Here is a 25,157-nt window from a genome sequence, read left to right as displayed (position 1 = left end):
TTTACCATTTGCTGAAATTTTCTTCCCATGAGTATCATCATCATTACTCTCATAAGAATCCAACTCCACTACAATCTTGGGCTTGTACCATGATTCATACTCACTAAATCTGACATCCTTGCTAAACCTTCCTTAATCACTGGATCATAGCATTTGTAACCCTTCTTCTCATTAGGGTATCCAAGAAGGATACACTTTATAGCCTTCGGTTCCATCTTCTTTCTCAAATCGTCAAGAACATGAACATAACAAACACATCTAAAAACCCTAAAGTAAGCAATAGTGGGTGTCTTGCCATACATCTTTTCATATGGTGATACATGATGAGTCAATGCTATAAGTGTCCTGTTCATGATATGTACTACAGTTTACACTACCTCTACCCAATATGTCAATGGCATATTCATCATCATTGCCCTAGCAATCTATACAATGATACGGTTCTTCCTTTCTACCACACCATTCTGCTGAGGTGTGTGCTTGCATGTCACCTATCTTTTGATTCTATGATCTCTCAAAAAATCTGAAAATTCATATGATATGTACTCTCCTCCATTATCAAATCTTGAGCATTTTATGTAACAACCAAACTATTTTTCAACCATATCTTTAAACTCCAAAAATCTTTCAAAGGATTCGCTTTTATGCTGCATGAAATACACCCAAGTCATTCTGCTAAAGTCATCAATACAGGTGATATAGAATCTATATCTCCCACTCAATGAGACATTCTAACATGGACCTCAAATATCAAAATGCACCATTTCCAAAGGATAAGTGCTGGTTCTCCCCCTCTTTGGAAATGGTAATCTAGCTTGCTTGCCAAACTAACAAGCCTCACATACATGATCATAATTAACATAAACAAAATGAGGCAAACCACGAACCACTTGTTTAGTTTGCATTTGTTTCGGTCTTTGCACGTTTACATGTCCAATTCTCCTATGCCATAATTCAACATCCTTATCTTGACCATACCCACTTTCAACATACATAGATTTCTGAATGACGGGAGTACTTGCATCCAAGGCAAATAACATGCATTTCTTCTTCCCTTTTGCAATCAATCTGCCAGGCCTTCCATTTTAAAATTCCTCAATGAAACATCCATATCTACTGAATCTCACATGCATTCCTTGGTCTGCCATTTGACCAACTGATGCTAAGTTCTTAGTGATTGTATGTACACAAAGTACATACCCAAGCTTATTTTCAACTCCATCTCCAGTGACAAGTGGCACACTACCAATATGAGTAATTTTATGCAAAGTGTCATCCCTAGTAGCCACATATTCTTCATTCTACATTTGGTGTTTTGTATCAAACCACTCAACATGATGAGTCATGTGATTTGTAGCCCCTGAGTCCAAAAACCAATCATCCTCCGTGGGAGGGTGTGTCATGCTCCCTAATACATGTTCCATGGCAAATAAGTGGCCTCTAGCAGAGCCACCTCTAGATTCATAACTTGTACCTCCATAACTACGTGCGAAATGGTTATATTGGGTCCTTCCTCGACCCCTAGGCATATCCTTTTTCTTGTGATAACATTCCCTTTCAAAATGTCTATATTGCCCATAATAATTACATGCACCATCTCTATGTGGAGGAGTAGACCATCCTTTACCTCTAGAGTAACCTCTCCCCCTACCGCTAGGCATAAAACCACCATGACCAAAGGTACCTCGATCACATGCAAAGCTATCACTACCATGGCCATAAGATGAGCCTCTAGCTCTAGATGGGCTGTCATGCCCTCTTTGATTATAAAAGACACTATCTCCAATTGTATTCTTACTACTGCTAGATGCATTCAAACCCAAAATTAATTCTTCTGTAAGTAGCAAAGCAATCAATTCTTCAAAGTCTCGCATAGAGCCTCCTCTATAACTGAAATAGAGGTATCCAAAGATTTATATGTTGGGCCAAGTCCATTAAGAGTGATTGAAACCAAGTCATCATTATCCACCGATGCACTTATAGATGCAAGCTCATCTGCAACCTATTTGATTTCTGCAACATAGTCATTGATAGTGTGGTTTTCTCTCCATGCTCCATGAAATATTTGCTTAAGTTGTATCTTCCTTGCCTCTATACATGTCCCATGTATTTTCTCAACGATCTCCCATGTCTCTTTACAAGTATTTGCCTTCTTGATATGAGGAATCAAAGTCTCTGATATGCATATACAGATCCAATGCAAAACCTTCCTATTCTTTCTAGTCCAATCCTTGTATGACTTCTTTTGCTCTTCCGTGGCCTCCTCAAGAAGCTCTGGACATGCATCATCACTTGTAATGAGGTCCCAAAGACCTCTCCCCATAAGAAAGTTCTACACCTTGTATGAACACACACTATAGTTATCCTTGGTCAATTTATCTCCAAAAATTTGGGAAATTTGAGTTATGTCTGACATTTTGATAACTACAATTTCAACAAAACTAGCAATATGTGTTGTCCCAATGAAGCATTCAACAAGATGAACCAATCCACTGCCTCAAATGGTCAACCCGAGACAAAAAATGCACCAAAAATAGCCCCAAAATTCATGTAAATTCCATTCCAAGAGAATGGCTGCTATACATAACCTCAAATGTTGTTATATACTTTCATACATGATGCCCATACATCATACATTGGCTGTCCAGCAAGAAACATTCAAAACGAAGCTCAAACGGTGCTCATATGACCCAAAAAGTACCACAATACGGGCTTAAAAATCGATCAATCTTCTTGCTATTTTTCTATAATTTTTCGTGTCAAGAATTGATGCCAGGAGGCATATTCCACGGTGGATTCCGTGCCACGGTGGATTCCGTGAGGTTTTACAGTTGATTCCGTAAACTTTGATGTCCGGGGCTCATACACAAAGTGGATTCTTTGTGCGAGAAGTTGATGGGGACGCCTGTCCTTTTCGGGCGTTTCATTAATTTAGTGTGTACATGGGTGATTCCATAGCAGGTGATTCCGCAAAATGCATATTAAATTAATAAACGTTTATGAGTTTAGAGTGTGCACTCGTAATAAATTAAGGTTAGGATTTATTTCTAACCAGTTGATTTATTTATGTAGCTGAAGACTGCTAGGTATTCACTTTTGTCGGTTTAATTGTATTATTTTACTAACGATTGTGAATGCTTCAGTTGATGTGTAGAGATAGCAGCAGTGGCGGAGGAAAGCATTGGAGTCTAGCGAGTATTCGACCTATGGATTATATTTTGATAGGCGCCACGCCTATATTTTGTCATGTCTATTGAGGCATTGATTATTGATTATTATTTTGTATGCGCCTATGCGCACGGATATGTTATTTCTATTTGGGACATTGTGTTGGGTGTGACAGACTCCATGGGCACCGTCCATTAGCTTTATTTCCTATTTTTGTAAAAGCAAACTCAAAAGCTAAAATCTTGTCATATTTTTGTAAATTGGGCTATTATTGAGCATGAAGATGGAAATATACATAAAATACATGCTTTGTGAAGCGCTCACACAAGGCATGGGGAGAGATTGAACCCAATTGGTCTCTTGCTCTTGTCGTTCATGCTTTTTACATTGTTTTTTACCGATCTACGCACCAAGAATGAACTCCCAGTCAAGCTAAAGCTACACAATTTTTTCTGCAATTTTTTTACCTCCAAAAAATAGCACCCTTAAGTTACATAGAAACCCGCCTTTTCATCAAGAAGCTTGTCCTTACCTGTGGCCTTGGGAAGAAGCTCATCCATAAGCTCCTCACGCTCTCTGTGAAACCTCTTTCTTTGAGCTTTTTCAAGCTTTTTCAAAAATTCTTGCTCTTCTTCCCTGTCAACAATAAAATTTTTTCCCCTCTAATTTGCCACTTGTGTCTAGAGCGAGCAGCAAAGTCAATGCCTTCATAATACTTCCTTGACAGTTTCCCTAAATTCCAGGCTTCCACATAATCCACAAAAAGTCCTATTGTAACGTTCTGCTGATGAAAGGCTAGAAAAAAATACACTCTGCTCTTCCTTCAGCCATGTTGAAAACTCCTTGTTCTTCTCATAATAATAATCTTCTTTTGAAAGAGCCTGATGTGATGCACTCTTGGGCTTGATGTCCCCATTTGAGCAATCTCTAGAATGCTTGTGCCTCTTCAAGATGTCTTTTGCTTCCTTCAACACTCTCTATTTCTTCCTTTTATCATCCTCGTCACCACTATTGCCCTCATGGTCATCGCTATGATGTCTTCTCTTTCTCCTTTTGTGGTTGCCCTATTATTGAGTGCTTGGCATGCTCATAAATCAATGCATGTACTGTCTAAGCTTGGAAAGTTCTGCAGAACTGCTACAGTGTGGGATCAATCTGATGCACATAATTAGGAGCTTCGAAGCAAAAATTGTCTCAGGCAAGTGTGCGCAGAAGCACGTTGATGCTCCATCTCCTCCATCTTCGTCTTCTCCCTTCTACATTTTACCAGTAGTATCACAACAAGGTGGTTCGCTATCAAACATACTAAATCGAATTATTAGTTGATCATACATCAGTGCTTGCTTCTACCTCTGATACTGTCTACTCAAGCCATCAGTCAAGCTCCAGGAGGACCATCCACCAGTCCTGCTAATCCAAGCAATCAATTGAGATTCATACCGATCCTGCATCAGTGCTCCTTCTACTTCTGATGCAAGCTAATTCGAGCAATTGTTCGAGCTCCATTCTGATCATGCATCTGTGATGCTTTTGCTCTGATACCAACTGAGAGTAGATGAGAGATTCCATGGGGATGCACAACGAAAGGTGGTTAAGACACAAATATGGAGGCTTCGGCTTTCTTCATTTTCTTCTTCTTCATTCTTCTCATTCTACAGACTACTTTTCCAAGTCTGTTAAGGGCTTAGGCTATGCCTTATTTCTCAATAAAGAGAAGGAAGAAGAAAGTTTCACTTATTTTGTTTTCTCTCTCTCTCTCTCTCTCTCTCTTTCTCTCTCTCAACTAAAAAGAAAGAAAGAACTCAAAATTTCCCCACACATGAATGAGATGGTCTAATATTTCTCATCCTTTAAATACAAAAAGATTGGAGTTATTGTTTTCCTACCCCCCTCTAGGTATCTTGCCTCTTTTCTAGTCCCTTTTAGTCGACCACAACTTCTTCTCATGCAATTAAGTTTTAGTCTTATTGGAAGGAAAAACTAGATGTAAAATGCTAACTATTAAGTACAATTTGCATGGGAGGGATCTTGAATTTTATAAAATAGCAGTAGAAGTGTTACCAAAATAATGATTTTCTCTAAAATTTATAGGTCTATTTTTCTTTATATTTTTTCTTATTGTCTTGATGTCAACAAAAAGACTAGCTTTGAGGTGTAGTCAACTCACCTAACTTACCTTTCCACATTGTAATCTAAAATCTTGAAAACTCAAATGTGATTTTACAACCCAAGCTTCACAATCAAATATCATCACTCCTTTACATCCACCACCAAGTATACCAACAATATTGTTGCTCTACATCTACCACCAAATATACCAATGACATTGCTACTCCTTTGCATCCACCACCAAGTACACCAATGATGAGAGAGGAATATAGAGGAGAAAAATGAGAGGAAGAAGGTTGAGAAGAGATTCACCACACCTGATCTCTCACTCTCTCACAATCTCACACATAACTTCAAACTCAACCCTCTTACCATGGATGAGAAGAAGAAAAAGAAAAGCAAGAATAAGATGTAGAGCTTCATCTTCCGTCAATCTCTCACTCAATACACCTCTCTTTCTCTCTCCCCCTTCACTCTCCACAATGGAGACAATATGATAGAATAGAAAAAGTGAATTAAAAGCTTCAATAGTTTCATTGACAAAGGTTCTACACCATGGATATGCCAAAAGGGTGAATATAACTAAGATCTCCCACCCTTATATAAACCAAAGCTAGGACTAGAATAGGCCCCTTCTCTAGAATGGCACTCCATTTGCATTTTAGGGTATGCACCTCCTTTTGCATTTTAGGGTTTACACTCACTTTCATTTTTGGATTTGTATCCCTTTTGCATTTTTTCGAGTTGCTTCAACTATAAATTAGGGTTTGCATCCTGTTTTGGGTGTCCTATCCACTTTTTTAAACTCTAGACTTGATCCTTGAAGCACACTCGTTAGTTAGCCTAGTTGGAGCTAGCCTATGCTGTTGCAAGTATATATTCATGTGTGCAACTCATACAATAGTTATAACATGGATACACCAAAAGGCTAAATACAACTAAGGCCTCCCACCCTTATATAAACCAAAGTTAGGGCTAGATTAGGCCCCTTCTCTAGAATAGCACTCTATTCGCATTTTAGGGTATGCATCCCCTTTTGCATTTTAGGGTTTATATCTACTTAATTTTTGGATTTGTATCCCTTTTTCCTTTTCGGGTTGCTATAACTATAAATTAGGTTTTGCATCCTCTTTTGGGTGTCTTACCCACTTTTTTGAACTTGATCCTTCCTTAAAGCATGCTTGTGCCTTAGCCTAATTAGACATAGCTTGTGTTATTGCAAGTACATATTCATGTGTGCAATTCATACAATAGTTAACAAACATAACTATGACTGATAATACAATGTGTATTGAAGTGAGCCATAGCTCTCACAAAATAATGTGTCCATGATATACACAAGTGCCCAAAAATAATACAGTGAAACTTATAAAATAATAGTCCACCAAAAAATAAATCTAGCATGTACGTGAGACTTATGCTTTCACTTTGATTCAACCTTCTTTGATTGTCATCTTTAGCCTTCACACAATACTTTTAACACACTCTCCACTCAGTGGAAAATGTTGCTCTGTGTATGTCATTCCAATAAACTTGATATCCTGAAAATGCATCAATGGGTTATAACCCTTCTTTCCTATTGCACTTCCAAGCATATGCTTAGTGTATGGTAGAGGATAGTTGTTCCTCTTAGTAATGGCATTGACACTCTGATCTTTAAGTAGTGAATGTCCATTCATATAGAGCTCAACATCTCAACACTTCCCCTCGAGGTTAGCATGAGGTTGTAAACTCCAAACATAGTCCAAAAGTATTGAAGCTTCTCAATTCCCAAGGCCTTGGTGAAAATGTCAACGGCTTGATCCTCTATGCTAACATAAACTGTCAATATTACCTACCAAAACCTACTCTTGAATGAAATGGTAATGGACCTCTATGTGTTTGATTTGCATATGATACACTCGATTCCTAGCCAATTGAATGCTACTAGAGCTATCATAGTAGATGATAACCTTCTTGTCCACCTACATCCCCAAATTGCCAAGTAGCTTATGTAGCTAAGCTACCTCACATGCTACAATTGCAACACCTACATTCTCTCCCTCTGTATTAGACAAGGAAATTGTCAATTGTTTCTTACTGCTCTAAGTAAGAGCAACATTGCCAAAGAAATACATAATACCAATGGTAAACCTCCTATCTGAAATACTACTAGCCCAATCTATATCTATGTAACTAAGAAATTCCAATGGTACACTTGTACCATAGAATAACACATAATCCAATGTGGACTTAACATAGTGCAATGTACACTACATTGCATCCAAATGTGACTTCCATGGAATCTATATAAATCGACTCTCCAAACCAACTATGTCATTTAGGTCTAGCCTCAAGATTGTCAAATAGATAAGATTGCCCACAATCTTCTGATACATAGTGACATCCTCAATCAAGTCACCCTCATGTGCACTAATTTTAGCATTAACATCCAAAGGTATAGAAATAGGCTTGCAATCATCCATACCATACTTCCTCAATGTATCCAATGCATACTCTATTTGTGACAATCATATAACCTTTCAGCCCTAATTATCCCTATGCTGAGAAAATAGCACAGCTCTCCCAAATCCTTCATCTCAAATTCAGTCTTGAGAAGACCCTTTATATGGTCAATCTCTATCTCATATCATCCACAATGATCAAATCATCCACATATAGTAATGATAACATTAATGAAATCACTCTCATAGACATAGAGTGAGTGATCACCCTGTGCTTTGCAAAATCCAATATTGACAAGGTGTTCTACAAGCTTGCCATGCCTTAGGTGCTTGCTTCAACCCATACAAGGCCTTACAAAGCTACATACATAATCTGGATGAATTTCATCCATATAACTAGGTGGATGCTCCACATAAATTTCCTCATGCAACTTCCCTTGCAAGAATGCATTCTTAACATCCATTTGATGCATGATCCAATACTTTGATACAACCACTAGCAATGGCCATTTTAGCCATTGGAGCAAAAGTTTCCTCATAATCAATACATGTGATATCCCGACTTTGATTTAAAATCTTCTTGACTTCTTGCAGAATGGACTTGAGGAACTCTAAAATCATTAAATAGAGAATATCTCGAGCAAAAGGACCCGAGGATTGTAACCCAACATGGATTGACAAAGACTATAGCCAGCCGTCACAAAAGTTACCACGTAAACGAGAGTTATGAGCCATATTAGTCATTAGTGTCAGTGTCTATAGTATGGATAGTCCAAAAATACTAGATTTTTTGGTAAAACTAGCATATTTTTAATATTTTGGATGTTATTTATTGTAAATATCCTAAAAAGATATGGAAACTTCTAGAATAGGATGTCATGCAAAAAACAAGCAAGTGGCTTTTTCAGACAATTTTGGAGATTTCATGCAAAAAGAAGGATTGGCAAAACCACACACATTGTGATAGTAGTTTACAAGTAGCAAATAACACTCTGAATGGGGAGAAAAATAAAGAGTGAATCTGGAAGAATTTTGCACAGGGATCCTAGGGTTTTATCCCCCTTTTAGAGCCAACGGAACCATCAAATTTGTTATCTAAGCATCAGATTGCATCTTGGAAGCTTCAGATTGTTGATTTTGCTAAGATCCCCTCCATAAAGAGGCCTTCTTCTTAGCCACAACCCTTCTTCTCTAATTTAGTTATAAATAAGAGGCATGGGGAGCCATTGAGAGTAGTCCGAGCAAGAGGGGAGAGGCCCTTCTCAGGAGTATAGAGCAAGAGGGAGTGGGGAAAGAGAAGCACGAGCATGGGAATTCCTCGTCAAGAAGACAAGGAGGATACTCTACAAGCTCTTGAATTCGATTCCACCATCCCTTCTATTCTATTCCCCCCTGTGGAATTAAGACTCTTCTCCATTTCTCAAAATTATTGGTAATCACTCCCCCCCTCCCCCCCCCCCGGTCAATCTAATTACCCCCAAGCTCCTTTGCCAAGTTTCCTTTTTTGAAATCTCACAATAAAAAACTAGAAGGTCACGGAGGCAGGAGCTACCAATAACGTTGTGAACACAATTACTACAAATGGAATAGCAAGTATGGGAATTACAAACGGAGCTGTAAATACCATCAACCAAGCACCAGTCATGGATCTTCAGGTACTATTGTTCTTAAATAAAAACAGCTAGCATGCTTTATCCGTGAACATGCAACAAAAACTATGTGCGTAAAATAAGATTTTATTCAATTCTTGCATATAATTTCTTTGAGGAATTCTTAACCACGAATTCTAAGGGGTAACTTGGGTCTATACAAGATGAACCTAAGCAAGTACGAGGAAGGTATTGCGTCCCTAAAAGATTTAATACGTTTTATTTTTTTTTGTGTTGATCAAATGAAATCTCTGATGGTTAATCATGAATGCTAATCATCGGTATATAAGAGACCTTGAGATGCCATTGCTGCCAAATGATATTGTTTGTAATTAAACTAACAAAGATTTTCTTTTATTGCAGGCAAAGACCCACAAAACTCCAAGGGAGTTATCCTCAAGTATGAAATTCTTGCTTAAATTCGGTCCAAACTAATCCCCAAGGAAGAGGAAGTCCAAGAAGACTATTGGAAGGTATTGCCACTTATGTTGATTTGTCTCAAAGTTATTTTGCCACTTATGCTGAATTGTCTCGAAGTTATCTTACCACTTATGTTGATTTGTCTCAAAGTTGTTTTGTAACTTATATTGAATTGTCTCAAAGTTATCTTGCCACTTATGCTAATTTGTCTCAAAGTTATTTTTCCACTTATGCTAATTTGCCTCGATGTTATTATTTTTGGAAAGAAAAGATTTGTCTCGGAAATAAACTTGTTAAAAGTTTATGTATAATGCATTTGAAATAAGATGTTTGTGATTGTAAGCTAGGTACTGATCTTTCCTAAAATCATCAGGCTAAAAGATGGGTGATTGAGTACAAATCGCAGACTGAGGCAATATTTCGGTGAAAACAGAATGTCAACTGAGGTAGTGTTCTTGATGGCGCTAGACCTCCCCAAGGCTAGCATGGATAGAACCTACTCCAAGGGGTTTTTCTTTTTTTGTTTCACGTTAGTGAGTTTAGACCAATCATGACGTGAAAGGTCTTGTCGTAGGGAACTCTAGTCGGGCAAGAGGAGATGAGGATACCAAGGGGCTTTGGTCCTAAACTCCTTAGGCTCTTACAAACTGCCAACTACTCTTTGATTTCTAGACTATGTCTAGAAGTTCCAATACTAGTTGGGGAATGAAACTTGGAGAGAATAATACTTTGAATAGAAAACATTGTAAATGTCTTTTTTTTTTAAAATGACCTATTAAGAAGGAATTGCTTTACTCTGTTTTTGTGCCGTGAATAAAAGGCATATAACGAATTTGTATCAAGAGATCATTCAAAGAAGTTGTTTTTATATATTGAACCTAAAGTGGTAGGTAATTAGATAACTAAAACTACTCTCGAGAGAGAAGTGGGAGGATGGACCCCCGACGCGGATCCAGACCTATGGTTGAGTGGTCTCGATAAGCCAAGAGCTTTCCTAAGAATGAATAAAAATCACACTTGATAGACCATTAGAAACCAGAAAGACCGACTCACATCACTTTAGAATCCGCTAATATTAATTAGCCGCTAGTAATAGATTTGACTAGAAAAACTCAGGTCAATCCTCGTGGGAGCAACCGAAACTTCCACTGTGGAGTAGACTCAAGAGAGCCTAGTTAGCAAACTTTGAGGGTTTTATCAAAATCCTTGAAAGCCATTTAATTTTGTAGTACATGCAAGTTTTTGTAATCAGTCTCCAAGCACAGTTATTGCCACAAAAATGATTATCTACATACTCAAAGCCAACATAGATAAACACTGACATGATTTTTGACATTTAGTGTGCCCGGGTTGCAAAGTGATACATATTCATAACATAGAGATCAAATAGCAGATGTACTCAAGAATCAATCCAAAATGTATACTGCTAAAGTTAGAATCAATACATCAATCAGGGACCAAGTGGTCACAACAGAATTCTCTGGAAACAAAAGGAACTAAATGATTGTATGATAGAATGACCAAGGCAGTACTACAATCAAATGCAAGGACTAGGTATAGTACAATATAAGCTTTGGTGCTAGAGAGCACATAAGATGCATGTCAGAGTAGAATTAGTAGAAAGACTCAAGAAAGATGTGGCATGGAGCAAGAGGACCCCTCTATTACTTGATCTCTAGGGCTATGCCTATGCTCAAACAAGAACAATGTTTCACTCCTTTCCTTTATATAGGCCACTACTTGCAGAAGAACATTCTCTCTGCTCATGTGCTTTGCTAGATAGATAGCCTTTACTACATCTGCACCCGTTCGCTCCTTAATGCACCACTGGTGACTCTTGGCTTTAAATGCTACTAATTGCCACTACCTTTAACACTGACATGCATGGTGGACTTGGACCCACAAAGTTGCTCATTGATGTCACTATCCTCCGCTATGTCAGGTAAATCATCAGCCTGTAGTGGCCAAGGTGAGGGTTGAAGGACTGATAGTTGAAGGGGAGATAGTAGAGGGTGAGGTGGGTTGGGATTGGGTGAGGACTAGAGTCAAGATACTACATTGCCTGTAGATGGATGACAGAGTGGTAGGAGGGGATTATACTAGAGGTGCTGCTCCTACAACCATAGGTAAACATGAGTCGAGAGGGGTGGCTATGAAAAATTGTGGTAGATGAGCTATGCAATGAGCTTCTCCAGGTAAGTGGCACCAAGCCCAATTTGTTACTGCAGCCAGCAGTCTTGTTCAAAAGTGATCTAGATGAGGCAAGCCTAGTTGGACTTCTTCCTATTTGAGTTTGTTCTCAGACTCGGCACTTAGGAGGCCATGGATTTGGTGCCAATGTTTGATGAAGAGAGCCTCAGATTGAGTCAAGTGGGCCCGGAATTGGGTGATGTTAGCCAACTTCATGATATCAAAGGTGCGGACAGAGGTGTTTTCAGAGAGCAGATCATCCATATGGGAATCACTACCTCCATGATTCTCACCTAGGTCATCCAAATCGGGGGACTCGGCTATTGGGTTCTAGCATGGTTCTTCTCTAGCTTTGGCCTTGGGTCAAAGTCAGGCACTTCGTTAGTGCTTCAAGATAGGGTGTGGGTCTATTGAATCCTAGTTGGGCTGAGGAATGTCAACCTTCTTCATCTTTTGGGCCACTCGAGTGTTTTTCCTCTAGGATGTGTTGCTAGAGAAGGTTAGATTCCACCTTCCAATCTCATAGGTTTAAGTCTAGCATCGTCTACTGAAGCACCTAAATCCTCTCCTCTACTTCTATATTCCGTTAGTTAGTGCCATGCATTGTTCCACCACGAGCTGCCACTTGGGGTCTCAATAGAACTAGTATCCACAAAGAAGTAAAAAAAGTTTGGAGTCAGGACTTGTGACAATCCATCTTCCTCACTCAAGGTTACAGAGCAGACTCCTCCATGGTGACCTATTTATGTTTTCCAATGGGCAGTGGGCACTTGGCCTTATCTTCTAAGTCACTAGGTGGATGGTCGAAAGGATCCAGGATGTGGGCAGTCTAGTTTGAGATAGAAAGTGACAAGTTTGAACCTAGCTACCGAGCTTGATGCAAAGTGGAAGTGAGAGGGAGAAAAACCAACAAAGGCACTATCAACCTGTTTTGATGGAGGACGTGCAGGGGCCAAGGTCAGTGGTTGAGCAAGGGGAGCAATTGAAAGGGAAGTGGAACCGAGGAGGAAGAAGCTTGGCAATGAGAGCTATGGCGGATGGAGAGCAAGAGCAAGAGAGAGACTGAAACTCAAAGTGGGAACTCCAACAACCACAATGTGTAGCCAGGACTTCCTTTATTCAAATTTTCACTAAAAGAATAAATAATAAGTGACTTTGATAGACACCCGCCACCTGCAGTGTGTAGTGGCGGGTACTATCAGTGTAGTAATACACGGGCGGCTAGGCGGAGGCACTGTTACCCCCAACAACCTCCCACTTAAAGGCAAATCTGCCCCAATGAGAGAGAAAAAGAAAAAAGTCAATATAACATGTACACATATACAACAGGATGAGGAAAAAGACATAATCTCATCCAATGCCCATCAATCTCCTGAGGAAGGCAAAGCACTCTATAGTGAGGCTCTTCATGAGCAAGTCTATAGGATTCTGCTCAGTCGGAATCTTGACAAGGTCAACAGACCTATCCTCAACAACCTCGCGAATGAAGTGATACCTCACCTCAATATGTTTCATCTTTGCATGGAAGACCATATTCTTGGCCAACTGAATGGCACTCATAGAATCCGAATGCAGTGTAGGCATAGCATCTGTCATAACAAGGTTTGCAATCAAAGGCCTAACCAGATAGCCTCCTTGCAAGCCTCTGTGGCTGCAATATACTCGACCTCTATAGTAGAAAGGGACGTACACTTCTATGCCCTAGTCATCCAAGAGATATCCTCTCCAATATAAGTGAATACATAGTCTGCATGTCCTGCATAATCAGAGTCAGTGTAGCCCATGACTCCTATATCCTAGCTGCCATAACAAAGACACATATCTATTGTGCCCTTTAAGTACCTCATGATACCCTTCATGGCATCCCAATGTCTCTTGCCAAGTTTAGCCATATAGCGTGCCACAACCCCAACTACAAAATCAATATCTGGACGAGTGGCTATCATGGCATACATAAGACTGCCCACGGTTGATGCATAGGGAACCTTGGCCATCTCGGCCCTCTACTCATCTATTTGCGGACAATTGGCCTATGAAACCTTCACATGATAAGGTAATGGATAGCCAATAGGCTTAACATCCTGCATACGGAAGCGCTCAAGGACTTTATAAATGTACTCCCTCTGTGCAGATAGAGTAGTCCCTGAGATCTATCATGCATAGTGCGCATATCAAGTATATGAGAGGCATGTTCCAGTTCTTTCATCTCAAAGCTCTTCTTGAGTTCAGCCTTAAGAGCATCTAGCTCCTCATGAGTTGTCCCTGCTAAAAGCATGTCATCCACATAGAGTACCAAAATCAGGGAAGAACCGTCACGGGCTCTCTTCGTGTACAAGCACGGATCCACATCACGGTGGTTGTAGCCCTATGACTGCATGAATGCATCAAACTTATGGTACCATTCCCTAGGTGCCTGCTTCAAGCCATATAGACTCTTCTTTAGCTTTCACACTAGGTGTTCCTTGCCAGGGTCTGCAAAGCCTTTAGGCTGTTCCATATAAATCTCATCATGCAAGTCCCCATGTAAAAAAGCCGTCTTGACATCCATCTGGTACGAGTGCAGGTCAAGGTATGCAACCAAAGCCAAGACTAAGGGTAGGGTGGTCATCTTGACCATAGGAGAAAAGACCTCATCAAAGTCAACACCATGCTCCTACTTAAAGCCCTTAGCAACCAATCGAGTCTTCTATGCCGGCTTGGGGTGTCCATGGGTACTTTTCAGCTTATACACCCACTTGCATGGCAAAGCCTTCTTACCCTAAGGCAAGGAAACCAAATCCCAAGTCTGATTCTTATGCAATGAGTCAAGCTCAGACTGCATAGCCCTCTCCCAAGAGTGACAATCACCCATGTGCATAACCTCATCATAACTGAGATGCTCTCCTATCTGTGACCAGTACATAATCCATAGAGGGCGCAAAACGGTCAGGAGGTTGTCTATCTCTAGTAGAATGCCTCAACCCAGGCTCTGCTCCCTGACCAACATCATGTCTAACATCTGGGCCATGAGCATCAGGTGATGCTACACACTATCTAGCTGGCCGTGGAGTGGGTTGAACGGGAGCAGGTGGCTCCTCCTGAAAGATAACTCTGCGTACCTCAATCACTTTCTTAGGCTGCATATGCATTTTTTCCTCATGAAAGATGACATCATGGTTGCGGATCACTTTCCGCGCATGCAGATCCCATAGATGGTAACCCATCTCTCCTGCATCTCCATAGCCAATGAAAATGCATTTGACACTTCTAGGATCCAACTTATTACATTTGTCCTTGGGCACATGGCAGAATGCCTCACATCCAAAGACATGCAAATGATCATAAGAGGGGGGCTTGCCTACCCATACCTCCTCTGTAACCTAAAAGTCAATGCCACTGCTAGGCGACTGGTTAATGAGATACACTGCAATAGTAACTGCCTCAGCACAAAAGTGTTGTGGTAAGCGAGCCTGGCTAAGCATGCTACGGACCCTTTCCTGAATGGTCCTATTCATGCATTCAGTCATATCATTCTGGGGTGGGGTGTAAGGGACGAACTGACGCTTAATACCCCACTCATCACAAAATTGTTCAAAAGCACGTGATACATACTCACCCCCATTATTTGACATTAGGCATTTTAGCCTTTTCCCATACTGGTTCTCTGCTGATGCAAGCCAACGTTGAAATGTGTCTAAGACATCAGATTTTCTCTTTATGGGATAAGCCCAAACCTTATGTGAGTAATCATCTATGAAAGTAACAAAGTACTTTGCCCCACCGAGTGACTGACAGGGCATGGGCCCACATACATCTGAGTGCACAAGAGCTAAGGGCTCACCCATGTGTTTCTTACCAGACTTTTTATGTGTATCTCTAGTCTGCTTGCCATACAAACAATGATCACAAGAATCAAAATGCGAAAAGTCAAAAGGTGGAAGATACTGCAAAAGCATGGAGCATTTTCATTCCTTTAAGGGAAGATGCTCCAAACGAGCATGCCAAAGAGATACATGAGGGATAGAACCCACAGACAAAACATGATCCAAGGTAGCTCCAAATACAAGTAAGGGATAGAGGCTGCCAAACTTGGCACCTCTTGCGAGCACAAGCCTGCCACAAGTAATCTTCCATGCAGAGTCTCCAAAAGACACAAAATACTCTACATCATCAAGCTGTCTAGCTAACATAAGGCTGCGAGTCAATGCAGGTACATGGCGTACATCATGAAAAACAAAAGAACTGCCAGAAGGAAATTGCAGAGCCTAACATCTCCAATCCCCACAATGTCAAGAGACCTATCGTCACCAAGACGCACAGAACCAGAGATGGTACGATAGGTATGAAACCAATCTCTACAAGGTGTCACATGAAATGACGCACCCAAATCCAAAATTTAGCACTGCGTATACATAGAATGTATCTCAAAAGCCTGTAAGGCATTGCATGAAGAAGCTGCAAGTATATAATCTTCATCTGAATTAGTGGCCTGCGTGACATTAACCTTTTTTATCTTCACACTGGACTTTGCAGGTACAATACTGTGCTTAGAAGACTTTTCCTACACTTTCTCTTTTCCCTGTTCCTTATGCTTATCATCGCGCATCTTATGGCATTGCGGCATAATATGTTCTGCTTTCCCACAATAATGACATGTAAGATCAAACTTCCATCCACGGGACTTATTGCGACCACGTGACTTAGACCTAGACTTCTGAGAGTCGCTACCCTTATGATCTTTATCATGCCGGCCATGTTTTCCACCTCTAACGGTCAATGCATGTGAAGAGCGGGAAGCATCATTGTTTCTCCTATTGATTTCCTCAGTCAATAAAGCACTCTCAACATCTTTGATTTTCAGCCCATCAAGCTTGTTCGTGCATATGGCAGTACGGAAGACATCCCATGATTCAGGCAAGGTGCCAAGTAGAAAAAATTGGTGCAAGTTGTCTTTAAACTCAATACCCTGTGACAACAGATTCTTCATGATAGCATGAAACTGACTGAAATGAGATGATAGAGGGATGTCCCCTCCTTCATGCGAAGGTCCATTAACTGCTTCAGCCAATACATCTATGACGCAGGACTCTGCTACACTTACAGCTCTTGAATCTTCTCCCATAAGTCCCATGCACTCTGATTCTCATCTTCAACAACATTATGATGGACCTCTTCTGAGAGTGACAAGATAATGGTAGACTTGCATAGCTCATCAACTTCCATCCAAACATCATCATCCATATCCTCGGGTTTAACACCCTTGAAACGCAAGATTTAATGTGCAACTCCTTTAACAAAACCTACCATCTAACTTGGCAATGTTAAAGAGAGTTGTGTCTTTTAGATGACCAGCCATAATGTCCCAAATTAAAGCAAAAAGGAAAAATTGCATGTTGCTATGATTAGCAAAAAAATGCACTAAAACCACTGCTAAAACTGGCTGAAAGAGTGAATATCACCAAGAGAAGCACTTGTCCACCAAATATGACCAAGATAACATCAAATAGTAAGCATTGCCCTCATAGAAGTGCTCAAAATCTGCCGATTTTAGCTTGTTGTAATAGATGACAACAATATGTATAACTATCCCAAAATGAAGCAATCATTGATACATATGTCACTGCAACTGCCAGGTAGCAAGATACATCCAACAGTGAGTGTCAAGGGGTAAGACGATACCAAGAACTATCAAACCAATAACCTGTTAGGCAAGAGACATCTCATAGGTCTAGAAGTCATGCATGTAATGGGTCTCGGGGTAAGAGAAGAGACCAAGCACAAGCACAACTGATAGAGCAAGAAGCTCAATGCATAACCATCCAAGATGCATACAAAACTGACAAACATGTGACAGAGATAGGTGCTTGCCCCAATAGGCATATCAAATCAGCCCACTACAAACTAACTGTAGGCATAAAGCTCTCAAGAGAGCAAATGCATGTAGTTGTCCCACAAGCTTAAGCTCAAGTGTAAGTAAGACTCTGTGTACATAACATCAGACATGCCAAATCCCAATAGGATACATCCGAGCATAAATCCCAAGCTATCTCAGACCCATAAATGCAAGAAGCCTAAATGTCAAGTAGTGACAATAGGCATAAACCGGTCCAAAGCATGCCAACTGAAGCCAAATGCCAATGAACGACGACCAAGACGGAGCCTAATCCAAGCTCAAAAGCATTCTGGAACAAAAAAGAAGCATTTGTCAATCTCCAAATACATCGGTATGATCATTTATATTTACCAAAAGCACCCCGGATCCAAGAACCAATGCTTACACCAAGTAAATGAGCTTCAGCCCACTGTATTACAATAGCATATTTACTATTAAATGAAGCTCAATCGATAACCAAATCTGCTCCAAATCAGTCCCAAAGCATAGACATAACATCCCATAACATCCGGGCATCACCGGGCATCAATAGGCATCAAACGAGCAATGCCAAGAAGCATCAAACAGTAAATGTCAAGTGTTGCCCTGTTTTGACAGTCCTGGGACTGTGTATATAGCAATGGCTGAAGGTGGAAGCACTCGAATCGATCATCAGGAGCCAATAACTAATGCCGGGGAATCCAACAATGATCGGAAAGGTTTCCAACAGTGCTGGGAAGCCAGGGAAGAAGCTGAAAATGCCAGGGAAGAAGCTGAAAATGCCATGAACAGATCAGTCCAACCCCCTAAAAATTGACGCATTTTGTGTTGGCTATTCTTGGGAGCTGGGGGGTCTTCTGAAGCACTTGGCAATGTTGAGGGGGCTCCAATGCAGCTCTGCAAGGTGCTAATGGAAGGCCAGAAGCTCGGGGAGAAGGCAGGAGATCAAAACATACCTACAAATGAAGGTGCCATGGCTGCCATTGAAGCTCGTGTTGAAACTCTTCAAATCCAGGCTGAAGAGAATGTCATGCAAGCTCCAATGCCTTTGCTCTAATACTATTTGAAAGGGAAGTGGAACCCATGAGGACGAAGCTTGGCGGTGAGAGCTATGGTGGATGGAGAGCAAGAGCAAGAGAGAGAGTGAAACTCAAAGTGGGAACTCCAACAACCACAATGTGTGGCCGGGCCTTCCTTTATTCAAATTGTCACTAAAAGAATAAAGAATAAGTGACTGTGATGGGTGCCTACCACCTACAGTGTGTAGTGGCAGGTACTATCAGTGTAGTAATACACGGGTGGCTAGGCGGAGGTGCCTTTACCCCCAACAGCAGTCTAGGTCAAGGCTGATGGGTGAGCACAGGGAACGGTCTGGGCATTACAGTCTGGCTCATCTTGGGCACAAGGGGATGGGCACAAGGGGAGCAGGAGTCAAGCATGGCAGCATGGATTCCTTGATGGAGCTTTTCCCATTGCTTCAAAATCTCACCATAGTCGTGCTAGAGTTTCGCAATGGTCTCCAAGGTGAGCGGGGTCAAAGCCATCCAGGTTTGCTACTCTAGTTGCACAAAACTAATTGAAGACATTGTCCCACTCCAACTATTATGCAATGTTTCTAACATCATCACCAAAGGCTAGCTACGTATGTTGGCACACCTGCATCCTTTGGCAATGCTTCCAGAGGGTGTTTTCCTTTTTCCAAAGTTACTCAAAGAGGGCAATACTTGAGGCACTCCACCTCTCTGCTGCAAAGTCATGTTGTTGATGTTGTTGCCTAGTCAAGAATCCATTGATGAAGTTCAAAGATTGGTGAGCCATCTCCCAGCTAAATTTAGGGGGATAATGACAAGCTACTAGGATGAGTTGGTAGGGAGGGATGTGCTCAAAGGGAAGGTTTTGTCTAGAGTAGTGAGGGTAGAATGGTAATGGGGGGCTTGGTTTCATCGGTGGTCTTCTCCTCCCTTGGGTGTTTCTACCCTTTGGATTTGAGGAGGGTGACTTTGGCAAATATGTTGGTGGCCAAGCTAGATTCCTTGGGTGACATGGGCTAGTGGGGCTCCTATGTTGTGGGTAGCAAGTCCTACTTAGCGAGATGCTTGGTAGCAGGGCTGGGTGGCTCATCGTCTTTTTTGAGGACTTGGTCTTCACCACTCTACAGGGTAAGTTACTCCTCATGTTTTAGCACCTTGGTGCTCTCCTTGGTGTCCTTGGAGATGTTGGTGGTGGGATCTATTGGAGTGCTTGACTCTAGATGAGATTGGGGAACTTCTACCTTGGAAGAAAGTGGACAAGCAGGGTCAACAAGGGTGGGTAAGGAAAATATAAGGGTGAAGTGTTGGCCATACATCACCTTGATGGTCTTGATAGTGGAGTGCATGCTGCTGGAGAGGCATTTGGCCTCCATGGCAATGCAGTCCAAGAGAACATGCACCCAAGCAATAAGGGGAGAAGAAAAAAGAAGCTACCTTGTAGGGGGAAACGAGTTTAGGGCTCTAATATCAAGCTTTTGAGGTTTCAAGATTGCTTTTAAACATACAAGGAATGAGGATTGAAGGTTATAACTGAAGGCTATTTCAAGCACTTGGGATTATTAAAAGCCTTCATTAAACTATGCAAGAGGTATTTCTCTTCAATTCTTAATCTCTCTCATCTATCCAATTGACGATCTTCATCCATTTTATTGACATATTAAATAATAGAAAAGTTTTCATCAAATCGCAGCCCATCATTGGTTACATCATCCTATTCATCATGGATGCATTACTTTCTTGATTCAAACAGTGGATTAGAAGCTTTTGCTTGATTTTTCAACATTACATCCAATCGTATTTGTTAAAGAGCCAACTAATTGGCTAAATTGCTCACTCTAATCCAATAATTTTGTGATGATTGTTTGATTCATGGAAAAATATATCATAATCCATTGTAAAGGATAAGTTAACAATGAGTCACTGCATGGTAAGATCAAGGACAAGCTAACAGTGAGTCACTGTATGGTAAGATCCTCTCCCTATTCATTTTGTCAATTTCAATCATATTGTATCTCATGGAATGAGCTAAATAGATATTTTACTAATACATATCATGGTGATTGATTAGAGTAGTATATCACTGCCATGTTGAGATTCCCACGAAGAAAAAAGGTAGATGCTGGGGGAGATAGTGGGATAATAGACAGGTGACCCTCTCTCACTATTAAAGATCCCAAAGGGGTGTAACCAATCAACCTAGGGAAAATTTTCCCACCTCCCGGTGATTTTTATCCCTCACACAGGTACCGTGAGTGGAGAATTGAAGATTCAAGCACTTCAAGTCTCTTGAAGATCAAAATAGGGTGAAACAAGGCTATTATAGGACATTGCAAGGTATAAACATGCCATTACATGTACCATCTTTATCATTGTGATACAAGTGCAAGTAGTATAAGTTACCCGTAGGTCCTATCCAGCTCCCTATAGGGTTTGGAAGCCCTTAGGTATAACCATTTTTCTCTCATGGGTGGAAATAGGGTACTTGCAGGTTAAAAAATGATGTAGATGTGGGCAATTCAGCCTCAAAGATTGGGTTACATAATTTTTTATTCTAAACATATGATAACGTGCTAGAGCTTGACATCTCAAAGAAAGTATTGTTGGCTCCATTTTAAATCAAAAATTTTGAGAATCACAATTTCCTAGCTCAAGTTATAACCAGTTTACTGGCATGAGATCATGTAGGACTACACTACTTTGGCAAGTCATAAAGGGAAGAGTAAGGTCCAAGATGAATATGCTCAACAAATTAGAGATACTTTGTTGGAAAATACACCTCAATAGAGCCCCAAAGAGCCTCAAATGTGAGGAGAACTTAGTGCTTGTAATCTTAACATGCTCAAAGGCATATAGAGTTATTATCTAGAATTGAACGTGGTTTTATCCAGTCATCATCAAACAAAGTCTTCTATTGAGAAGTTGGTGGATTCCACTACCCAAACAAAGGCTTAACTTGAAAAATTGGTAGAATTCGATGCACAAATCATGGCTCAATTCTCTCAATGGATGCAAATGCAAATGGAAATCATAGATGCTAGGGAGAAAACACAATCAAACAGTGACCCATCAATCCCACTTCAGCCACCTAATCTTAATGGTAAAAGTCAAGGAATCATTGGATGAAGGGGTATTCCAAATAGTCAATATGAAGTAGGAAGACTTCACAAAGACATGAAAACTATTTGGGCAACATGAACGGTCCTAATCCCCAAGCTTATGGACTGAATCCTGAAGTTCCTAGAGGTCCTCTATCATCGGCAAGGCTCCACACTAATTCTCAGCCACCTTTTGGAAGAGTACCATCTCATTTTGGAGATCCAATGCCTATCATCATGATCAGCCTATTTTTGGACATCAATCTTTTCATGAGAGGGAATTAAAAGATAAAATAATTTTGGCAAAATACAATGGGTAGTCATCTTCACCATCTTACCTAGAGGAACGGATTTCAATATTAGAGTCCTATTTTGATATATTCCCTAGAACTGATTATATGAAGATTCACTTTGCCTCATTACATTTGGAAGGGTTTGCACATACTTGGTGGAGATACATTCAGAAGGAAAATATACTAGTAGAGAATTGGGATGCATTCAAGTCACTTATGGCTAAGGTCTTTGTTTCTCCTCTTGAAAAGAAGAAATTGGCACAAATATGGTATGAGCAAAGAGGCCTAAATGTGCAAGATTATACAAACAAATTCATCAACCCCACTATATATGTAGAGAGTGTAAGAAATGAAGCTAAACTCCACAGGTACATTTACGATTTAGAACCTTCTTTATTAGCTAATGTTATGGTGCAAAGCCCCACCGCTCTTTTCAAATCCATTGAGCTTGTGGAATGTTATGGAAGGAAGTATAGAAGAGAGTTCATATTTCAGCCTACTTTTGGATAGCCAAGAACTATTTTAAAAGAGCCACAAGTTGGCAATATTTATGGCATCAATAATGCACCAAGTGGGAGCTTTAGAGTGCCAACTTATCCATCATTAAGTTTAGAACTACTTTAGCCAATGTTAATCCAAGTCTATTTCTATGAACCTACACAAAGAAAGGAGAGAAAAAGGCTTATGTTTCAAATATAGAGAGAAGTATACAAGTAACCATGCAACAAAGTGTATATATAAGAATGTAAAAGCCAAGTTCCATAGTATGTTAGTCTTTGAAATTTCAAAGAATGATAATGGCATGGAAAATGCATTTGTGCCTACCATTGAAAATGAGGATGTTGAAGAGGAAGTTGGGCAAGAATTGTTTTATGATCTTATTGACACTTTTTCTTTTGATGGTAGTTTTTCTTTTGATCTGGGGGGGTTCTTAATGAGACACATGCTACCACTATTTTTTTCATCTCTATGGATGCTTTGATAGGTTCTAAGTGCCCTACTACACTCCATATAAAGGGTACCATTCATGGGAAGGATGTGCTTATCTTGATAGACAATGGCAGTTTGTATAGTTTTGTGAATAAGTCAGTTGTAGACAAATTGAATTGTCTTCCCCCTGATTTACAACAACATATAAGAGTTTTAGTAGCAAATGGTGAAGAAAAAATCGGCACTCAAATATAACCATGGGTTTTCTTACAATTGGCTGAAAATTATGAAGCAAAGGTAATGCTGATTACCTTGGAAATGGGACCCATGGATATTGTACTCCAGTAAAATTGGCTGATGACCTTAGGAAAGATCACTATGGATTTCTCATAGTTGTAAATGGAATTTGGCATTGATGGGCAGCCTATCCATTTATAGGGAATCTCTAGTAAATCTGATTTTTAGCTTATCACTATTCAACAACTCAAGGAGGAGTACAAGAGGTGCTCTCATATTTTTGTTTTATACCTTAATTAATAGGTTGAAGGTCAATCCAAGAATTTGGCTAATCATCCAACTTTGAAAGCTCTTCTTGAGGAGTACATGGATTTGTTTGAAGTACCTACTTCATTACCTCCTAAGAAAGTAGTGGATCACCCTATAGATTTGGAGCCAAATTCAAAGCCGATCAATAAGCCACCCTATAGATTGTCTAAATGTGAGCGTGAAGAAGTAGCCAAGCAAATCAAGGAGCTTCTAGCGATGGAGTTCATTGAGCCTATTTCTTTATCATACGTTTCTCTAGTCTTATTAGTGAAGAAGAAAAATAGATCCTTTAGGATGTGTATTGATTAGAGAGAACTAAACAAGATCACAATGAAAAACATGTATCCAATCCCTCAAGTATATGATTTTCTTGATGAGCTCAAGGGGGCTAGGCTCTTTACCAAATTTGACTTGAGATTAGGATATCATTAGATCCAAATGCGAGAGGATGATGAAGTTAAAATCACTTTTAGGATTGATCATGAGTTATATCATTTCTTAGTGATGCCATTTGCAACCTTTCATCTTCCAATTTGTCTTTGTCTTCTTTGATGACATATTAATTTACAGTAAGACTCTACAGTGTGATATGAGAAAGAATTTTGATGTATTGAGGCATCACAGACTCTTTTTAAGGAGAAGAAGTGTTCATTCATGAAGACTTAGGTGGAGTACTTGGGTCATATTGTCAATGAAACAGGAATACATGCTGACTCTAAGAAGGTGCAGTGTGTTAGATATTGGCCAACTCTTACCACCACTACTTCACTTAGAGGGTTTCTTGGTCTATCATCATTCTTGAGATAAATAAATAATTTTCTAGCCTTCATCCTACATAATTCTCATATGAAGAATATCACTTACATTCATATTGAAAGTTTTGTGTAACCTTTTCTAGAATACATTCATATTCAAGATAGTTTTTTCAACAATCACCATACCATTCATGAAAAGCATCAAAATCATAATACAACCATCAAACCCTTCTTTGTTTGAAGATAATAATTTATCTCATTCCATGTGTATCCATCTAGTTGTGTAGAGACAATAATTTATCTCATTCCATCTATATCCTCAAGACTTTTGTGAAGCTTACATATCATCCATTCCTTGCCCTACATAACAAATCCCTCTAGTTTTTGCATATAGTTATTCTCATATAAGTCCCCTTTCAAGAAACTTGTCTTTACATTCATTGGTGTAAACACTGTATGAATAGTAGTCATCTTGACTATTGGAGAGAAAATCCCCTCTATACCCCTTTTTGCACTTAAAGCCTTTGGCTACCAACCTTATCTTGTAATTAGGAAATGCATTTGGTGGACATTCTCAACGTATATACCCACTTAAATGGCAATGCATGCTCATCTTTAGGCAACTAAATCAACTCCCAAGTTGCATTCTTCATCCAAGAATCCATCTCTGGCTACA

General features: G+C 40.0%; 1 pseudogene; it reads right to left on the bottom strand.

Moving 5' to 3' along the window:
• Positions 1-3,653: 3,653 nt before the first annotated feature.
• Positions 3,654-25,157, bottom strand: part of LOC148027097 (uncharacterized) — a 74,629-nt pseudogene continuing 53,125 nt past the window's right edge.

This window comes from Lygodium microphyllum, chromosome 13, assembly GCF_053477565.2.
Source record: "Lygodium microphyllum isolate KBCC chromosome 13, Lygodium_microphyllum_v1.1.10, whole genome shotgun sequence".
NCBI lineage: Eukaryota > Viridiplantae > Streptophyta > Polypodiopsida > Schizaeales > Lygodiaceae > Lygodium > Lygodium microphyllum.
This window is presented reverse-complemented; position numbering and strand designations above follow the sequence as displayed.